Source organism: Colossoma macropomum, unplaced genomic scaffold, assembly GCF_904425465.1.
Source record: "Colossoma macropomum unplaced genomic scaffold, Colossoma_macropomum, whole genome shotgun sequence".
Taxonomy (NCBI): domain Eukaryota; kingdom Metazoa; phylum Chordata; class Actinopteri; order Characiformes; family Serrasalmidae; genus Colossoma; species Colossoma macropomum.
The window spans coordinates 29,287,332-29,296,909 of NW_023494803.1; positions in this window are offsets into that span (position 1 = coordinate 29,287,332).

Consider the following 9,578-nt stretch of genomic DNA (forward strand, 5'->3'; position numbering starts at 1 on the left):
TGGAAGAAGGGAGCGCACATTATGTTGCAGTGCATGCTGGGGACTGTAGTGCAGCTCAGAGTGAAATGGGCTACTAAAATAATTAAAATAATTTTATGGGCTGAATAGGATTGTGCCACAGGCCTGACTCGGCCCAAGGGCCTTGTGTTTGACATATGGGATGTAGACAGACTTCTTGGGTTTTGCTGTTCTTTTTCATTTGCCCTGGCAGCCGTATTTTATTTGTCGTTTCATTTTAGTGTCCTTCATTTGAGTGTCTTCTTTAACACAGGGTCATTTTTGGCTGAATAAATGTAATCATTTATTCAAGGTTTTGTCCTCACTTGACCCTCCTATTGACCGTGAGGTGTGCAGTGCATACTCACGTAACAAGCAGAATGTCTTCTGGTATGTCTGCTAAGCAATAAGGAAGTATTTTTCTCCATGTAGATGATATTCAACACCAGAGATCATGTGGGAATTCTCGTAAGTCAATTTCTGTTCATTCGTGCGCTCAGCACAGATGCCAGTCAAGCTAGTCTATAACCATACTGTTACTGTACACCAGTGATTCAACCAGTGACAGGCTAGTTCTCAGTACATTCATTCAGACCTCCGGAACAGAGCATAATACCTGTTCAGTTGCTACCAATAAACAACCAACACTGAATGGACAACAAAGTCAGTAGAAACTTTGTCAGGCAGTCTTTGGTGGTGTTTACTTTAAGCTACATAAATAGTAAACAACAGTAACTGAATTTCTGAGATTTCTGAGTAAATACAAATAAATTTGGATATTATACTGAGATGCTTTTTAAACAAGGTGTTAAAGGGAAGTTCCACTGAAATTTCAAAATTTATGACCCAGATTTCTTTACAGTGGTGGTGATAGGAACAGGTCATTATGTCTACAACACAAATATAGGCATTTTATTTACTATCCAAAACCACCAGTGAACCTACAGGTGTCTTCTGAGTTTTAGTCCAAAATCATTATAAATATAAATATGTTTTCACCTTTTTTTTTCAAATAAATGGTTTTATGACAGTAAAATAATAAATCAGTTTATTTAAAAGATACCATGTAAAATAGTCAGTGTGTTAATAACCCTTAGATTATTTAACAAAAATGGTAAAAATACATTCAATTATTAATCAGTTTAAATAATCAAAGTGAGTATTTAGAAATATTTATATTTTCCTTTATTTAATGAATGTCTACGTGTAAGATGTGGCTATACATCTTGCCAAAATACAGATTACACTAATTTTTACCATTGTGCATTTTATTATAATTGACATTGTACCCCCAGTGGTCTGAAGGCACAAAAATAAACAAAATTGCCATCTGTTGCCTTTATTATTACTATTTTAATTAAAGCAATTTTACAGTAGCACATAGAATTTGATTACTTTTACCAGAAGTCTTAAAATTGTGAATTATTTGTTGTATTATGACAGAAATAAATAATAAAATGTGAAAAATTATGTGTAAAAAATGTATTTTTTGCTACTTTTAACAATACAAATCAGTAAAATGATATTTAATCACTTCATTTAAAATTACTGTAAAAAGTAGTAATTCTCTGTTTTCAAGGTTAATTACTGTAACATTTTACAGTAAATTACTCTAACTTAACAGTTTTCTACTGGCACCCCAGCTGCCAGTCAATCACTCTTTTTTTACAGGATTTTTTTTTGTTTTTACAGTGTGGCATAAATCAATATCCCAAACATCCAACATTTCATTTGTAACCTTTCACACGTTCTCTGTGAGTTAGCTTTTAGAGGCATTAAAGCACCACCACTGTGAACCATTCTAACTCTGTAAGTTTGTTTTACACCACTCCACATCACATAGTTTGAATGACTTTGTTACATCTTAACGATTTAATTATGCAGATATTTAAAAAAATGGTGGAATTCCCCTTCAAGTGTTTAGTTCTGGGCAGTGTTAGATGTTATGTTTCAAAAAGCCATAGTTCTAAATCCTTTTACAGTGTGTCGTAAATCAGTATCTCAGACATCAGACAATATATTTGTATTCATTCACACATTCCACATGAATGCACTTAATGACAGTGAGCTGTTTCCCCATACTCTGAGAGCTTGAGATTGGAGACAGAACAATGACAAACTGGACAAAATCTGAGGCTGGGCCCAAATCAGGAGAGGGCCTGCCGAATTTCACAATTGTATGGTGTGAATCAGCTGAAGAACAAACATGTCTGTCAATATCTCACTCAATATGATTGAATGCGTATAATGAATCTGAATACACATTTTAATATTTTAAAACAATTATATTAAAAAAAAAAAACATTCTGAACATCTCACACAGCGGAAACATTGGAGGTAAACGTAAACACTCGTATGCAAAGGTTTGTGCGCTACAGTTGTTGATTTTCTACGTGAAAATTAGAGTTAGAGACTGGTTCCAGAACCTGTCATTTCTATCTGCATCAAAAATCTAAATAATGCACAAGAGGCAATGTGACTGAAAGCCAAATCATCCATCAAACCACTTGGTGTGTTTTTGCTCTCTGTGTACCTATTATTAGAAGTCCTTTTGAACAAAGTGATAAAAGTGATGGAATTCTCTACCATGTAATGGAAGCTTCAACCCATACTGCACAACTTCATCTACATCATATAGGCAACATTTAATCTCATTCCAAAACGTTTGGCATTAATATGGAGCTGTTGCCCCTTTGCTGCTATTACAGCCTTCACTCTTCTGGGAGAGCTTTCCTGCTAGATTTTGGAACATGGCTGCAGGGATTTCACTTCCATTCAGTCACAAGACCATTGGTGAGGTTGAGCACTGATGTTGGGTGATAAAGCCTGGCTTGCAGTTTCAATTCATCCCAAAGGTGTAGGGTAGGGTTGAGGTCAGGGTTCTGCACAGGTCAGTCAACATCTTTCACTGATGTAGCATGATGACTGCCAAACTCAGCAAACCATTCATTTAGGGAGCTTGCATTGTGCATGGGCCATTATCATGTTGAAACAAAAACAGCTCCAGACCATTATTCCTCCTCCACCAAACTTTACAGTCAGCACTATGCATTTGAACAGGTAGTGTTCTCTTGACATCTGCCATCCCAGATTCGTCTGTCAGACAGAAAGATAGTGAACTGTGATTCCACTGCTCCACTGTCCAATGGTGATGCGCTTTACACCACTTCAGCCGAACCTCGGCATTACGCATGGTGATCTCAGGCTTCTGTGTGACTGTGTGGCCATTGAAACCATTAAGCCCATGTTTCTTATAGACCTGGAAGTGGAGGAAGGCCAGAAGATGAACCTTCATCCACACAAAATTCAAAGTAGGTGGTAAAATGTTTAAAATAAGAATGTAACACAGCCTAGTTTGAGTATTTGAGTCAGGTACAGGCCCTGCTGACTTTCAAAAAATGACTACATTTTCTGTTTGAAAGTTGATTGTTATTTAAACTGTAGACTACTTAAAACATTTATGTAAAACTAAAACACTTTTCACTTTGTAACTGCAAGCAGACAATTTGTGAACAAACTAAGACATACGTCCACCCTGCCACGGACAAATGCATAACAGATTAAGGATATTTCTGTTGCCCTTGTGTCCCTTTATAGACAGTACTTTTAATTTATGTTAATTTTTTCAGTAATCAAATCTACTGTAAATGACGCTGTGGTGCTGACTTGGCCACTAGGACAGCATTTTTTTAAACAGAAGGAAACACTAGTGATGAATGACACTTGTGATTTCATGAGAGCATTTCATTCAGTTCAATTAAAATCAAACTAAAAAAAATGTTAAATGACTGCAAGTTTTTGCAGTTTCTCATTTGTTGTTGTAAAGATGTCTGGCAATTCTTTTTCAGTGATTAATTTTTATGGGGACTTAATATAAATTATACAATAAATTGTTAAGAAAACATCAGCTCACTGAATTCAACACAAATTACACGTTGTGTTCTAAGAAATCAGTATGTTATAGTAAATACATACTGTACAATTACAGCAACTGTTTACAGTGTGTCAACTTTGCTATGCATCTCCCCCTGATGTGGAGGACACACTGTCAACAATGACAGGACATGATTGACCTAATTAACAAAGTATGTAAAACGACCTCATACTGTTTCACAAGCTTATTTTAATATTCTGAAGTTGTATTAAGTAACTGAATATTTATGATCTATTAAGCTTGACTACATTCAGCTACAACTGCAATAAGATGGAAAATAGGAAATATAATTGTAGACCCTTAATTTACATGCAGCAGTTGTTATTAACTCTATTAAAGGAAAATATGATGGTGGTTTAGACGCCACTTATATCAAAGATGCAGTAACCCCATTATAACAAGGTGGACAGCAGTTTCAGGGACACAGACGAAACATTCACTATTATGATGAAAACTGCGACATAAATGTTTAAATGATCTAAACTGTGAAATATCATGTTTATGGTTGAACATTTGGTTGAATTATTCAATCACTTGTTATAGTTACTGAAGATGATCAGGCAGTGTCTAGGACATGCCAAAATCCCCCCATCCAATCAAAGAAAATCATAAAAAATATGTAACATGCTTCTTAAAGCTTATGCAGTATACTAATATATTCATAAAGATACGTAGTCAGAATTTGAGCAATTCTATGTTTTGCGATCTTTTAATAAACTTGAGTGACCATACTTGGGGCAGAAAAAGGCACCTACTGATGACCCATTCCCTTTCTTGAGCCGAAGCCTTTAGCTATTTCACAGTCATGATGCCACAGCAGGCTGTAAATAGCACAGCGTAAACAATGGTTTCTGAAGCACTAGCCATCATTAATGTCTTTGTACATGTTTCTGGCAGTAATTAAATCCAATTGAAAATCACTGTAGGCTACTTATTAAGACTAGTAGCTTTAATTATATATCTTTTTATCTTTCCTTAATTTTGTTTTATAATTTGAAGTAAAAAGTGAGTAAAGACATAGTGAGTAAGGATATTTTGCATGTCCACTCAACCCACTGCTGTGCATTAAAGCACTGACTAAACTGTGACTGTAACGAACTGTAGGGATGCAAGAGATATATGACTATATTATTGCATGTCTGCTGTGGTTACAGGCACATGAAAGCAATCTTCATCTCCAGGGATCTGCCTGCAATTATCTCCCTTACATTATTCACCCCACTCTCATGCAGAATTTACCCTCTTTGCCCAAGGGAAGATTACTGCTACAGCATTTGCTTTCATAAAAATTGCATGCTCTTGAGAAGAAGAAAAAGCAGGGAAACACTCTCTCTCTCTCTCTCCTCTCTCTCTCTCTCTCTCTCTCTCTCTCTCTTTTTTGCGCAACCACACACAAATGCACATGCACACACACACATGCTTTTGTAGGTTGTTCAATCTCAAACTTGGACTCCAAGTCAGATGGTTGGGAGGAGACTACCCTCACCATGTTTCCCATTTGTACTGATAGGAGGAGACGGACTGTCTATCTTGCTGCTCACACTGTGTCTATCAGGCAGTAGCGAACTATGCTAGGCCTACTGTTTAGGCCATTAATGTCAGAGGAAAAAAAGCACCTCTATGATAATGCTAATTCTGCTAGCGCCCCATGGAATTCTAGTAGTACACTGTATGGACAAAACTATTGGGACACCGCTCCTAACTATTGAGTTCAGGTGTTTCAGCCGCACCCATTGCTAACAGGTGGATAAAGTTAAGCGCCTTGCAGTCTGATAGACAAACACTAGCAGTAGAATGGGTCAGACTGGGCTCAGTGACTTTAAACATGGCACTGTCATAGGATGCCACAAGTCAGTCTGTGAAATGTCTGTCCTGCTAGACCTGCCCCAGTCAACTGTAAGTACTATTATTGTTAAATGAAAGCACACAGAAGCAACAACAGCTCAGCCCCTTAGTTCCAATGAATGGAAATCTTAATGCTACAACAGACCAAGACATTTTGGATAAATGTACGCTTCCAACTTTGTGGGTATAGTCTGGGAAAGGCCCTTTTCTGTTCCAGCATGTCTGAGCCCCAGTGCACAAAGCAAAGTCCATAAAGGCATGGCTGGGTGAGTTTGGTGTGGATGAACCTGACTGGCCCACACAGAGCCCTGACCTCAACCCCTTCTAACACCTTTAGGATGAACTAGAATGGAGATTGTGAGCCAGGCCCTCTCGTCGAACATCAGTGTCTGACCTCACAATTGCTCTTCTGGATGAATGGGCAGAAATTCCCCACAGACACCCTCCAAAATCTTGTAGAAGGCTTCCCAGAAGAGTGGAAGCTGTTATAGCTGCAAAGCGGGGACCAACTCCATATTAATTCCCATGGATTTAGAATGGGATGTCAGAAAATCTCCTGTAGGGGTACTGTGTAGATGTCCCAATTATATTGTCCATATATTGTATGTTAGCACTAAGCTTATGGCGATTCACATGAATATTTTTTGGCTGTTCTAGATTGAAGCCTGCAAAAGATATATAACTGACATACACACACACACACACACATTTTCTAAACCGCTTATCCATCTGGGTCGCATGGGGTGCTGGAGCCTATCCCAGCAGTCATTGGGCGGAAGGCAGGATACATCCTGGACAGGTATAAAACTGACATGTTAAAATGTATTTCACTTGTATGTAGCAGCTTTGCAGTAATTATTTCAGTAAAGAGCCCTGACACAGAGCTGCCACTGTTTTCCATTTCAAACAACTGACTAAATCTGGTCAGCCTACCACTCGCATTTGCATTTAATGACTTCACGGAGGCCTAGAGTGATATTTTTTCTTACAAAATTGGTCCCACCAGTTTTAAATAAAAAAATGACTGATTGATTACACTGTTGATTCCTAATTATTTGAGTGGTTAGGTCTGCTTCTGAAGGCCTAACCAGTCCTGCTTGGTTTGGCTTGTATCTACAGTTTACGATGGAAAAAAATATTCTTGATTGGATAGTTTTCTCTTCAAAATTTCAAAATTTAACTTTTGTTTTCCAACCAAAACCCATCAATGAAATAAGAGCATTACTACAATACCAGCAGAGCTTAAACACAACAAACATGATGATTATTTGAAATAAAAAATTAAGAATATGGCCATTTTTTGTATTTCACAAAAATCATCAGGCCTTCTCTCATTAGGCCCTGAGTATCCTCCGCCGCTAACAGGCTTTGCTGCTGTGTTTATGACTTAAAAGGCTGGCCAGTAGATAATTAAGCCTGTTCTGTAAAAACCTGTTACTTCTAATGGAGTAACAACTCTTAGTCTTCTAACTGTCCCTCTCTGAAGTATAAATGCTCACTGAATTCTCTCATATAGTTTAGAGAGACTAAATAGATATCATAACCTTTTCATTAATAACACATAGATTACTATCTGGATTAAACATCGAGATGTATATTGTAGATAACTGTGGGAGGAGTAGAGTTGTCCCAATGACTTAAAGCAATTCTTTTCACATATCTCTGTAGCACAGCAGTGTTAATTAGCAAAGAGCTGATCAGCTCTCGGTACGCGTCTCGCTGTGGAGCGTCTGTGTCAGGATTTGGGCTCTGTGTGTCCTGTGGGATTATATTGAAGATGGGGGCTTTTGTAATGTTTCTGTGACAGAGGGTTATGATTGTACTGTACTAATCCTGGCAATTGCCATGTGCAGTGAAAGCAACTGCTGTGGATTTAGGGTTCTCAATGATGGGACACAGGCAGACTGCAGCACTGCTCGGAACACTTCGCTGGAAATTAAACAGAGAACATTTTGTTGATTAGATAAAAAATAAATATGAAATAGTTACAGTCACACAGACTTGCTGATGTGAGTTAGGACAGTATGACTTACTGTGAATTATGAAAATGAACAAAACTTTAATGTGTGGCTGAATGCTGTGGTCAGCCATTATATACAATGGGATGTGCACGCACATCACGCAGGCATATGGAGGCCACAGATTACATTCTCTTGGGGATGTATTTACGGAAAACATTTGGGTGACTATTGACTTCTAGTGTTTGTTAGCATTTTAGTCTCGGCTCCAGCTTAAAACTTAAGAAGCAAAACTTGGACACCAATCATGTCTTGGCTGATTGACTACATCTGTGGAAAATTGTGTAAATGCGTAAATTTGTATCCTTTATGTCCTTTATAACATTATGTTTTCAAGCATCACATTGGTAACTGGCAGTTTTCCCACTAAATTGAATAATGGTAAAATGGTAAATATGGTAAAACAAAAGTGGTCACTGCAGAAGGGGAGATCTCCATGATTAGGACAGGATAAATGTGGCTCTGGAGGATCTGCTGTTTCTGCATGAACAGAATGTATGTAACTCTCATGTCATTCACCAAGTCAGATTAATTTCAATCTATCTTCAGAATCAGAGGCAAAATATGCAAACATAGGGTAACACTAAAAACACTCACACACCACTCAAAAAGGACAATTTGCCAAAAAGCCAGTAAAGAATTCAAATGTTGGTGTACGGCAACATTAAATGAACTTCCCCCTGTTTTTCCAAAAATGGGACTAGAGTTCATATGCATTATATGGACAAAAAAAATTGGAGTTGGTCCCCTCTTCGCAGGTATAACAGCTTCTGCTCTTCTGTGAAGACTTTATACAAGATTTTGGAGTGTGTCTGTGGAAATTTTGCCCATTCATCCAGAAGGCCATTTGTAAGGTCAGACACTGATGCTGGACGAGAGGGCCTGGCTCGCAATTTCCATTCTAGTTCATCCCACAGGTGTTAGATGGGGTTGAGGTCAGGGCTCTGTGTGGGCCAGTCAAGTTCTTCCACACCAAACTCACCCAGCCATGCCTTTATAGACCTTGCTTTGTGCACCCTGGGCTCAGTCATGCTGGAACAGAAAAGGGCCTTCCCCAAATTGTTACCACAAAGTTGGAAGCATACAGTTGTCTAAAATGTCTTGGTCTGTTGAAGCATTAAGATTTCCCTTCAGTGGCCTAGGCCAACCCCTGAAAAACCCCAAAGCATTATCTCTCCTACACCAAACGTTACAGTTGGCACAATGCAGTCAGGCAGGTAACGTTCTCCTGGCATCCTATGTCAGTGTCACATATAAAATCACTGAGCTCATCAGTACGACTCTATCTACTGCCAGTGTTTGTCTATTGAGCAAGCGTATGTACTTAATCCACCTTTTATCAATGGGTGTGGCTGAAACACCTGAACTCAATAATTAGGAGATGTGTCCCAATACTTTTGTCTATATAGTGTATTTCTATAGCACAACATCTATGGTTAAGTATTAAAATGAAGTTCAATGACCTTTAAACTGGTTAGTCTAGGACTGTCCTTAATCTTAATCCTTGACCTCTCTATTAAACCTGGATTAGCTGAGTTGACCACTTAAACTAACACACGTTACACAAGACATTTGAGACGGTCATGCTTATATCATAGAGCTACATTTCTCTAGGACCTTCTTGTGTTTGTTTAGAGCATCAGTGTGAAATCAGTAATCCAAATGACAAGCTATAGGTCTTTAGTTGGGAATAAAACATCTTTTATCTAACCACACAAAAATACCCACAGATCTATGAGCAAGGAGGTGAATTAATGAGGTACTCTAAGGGGAACTGAGATATA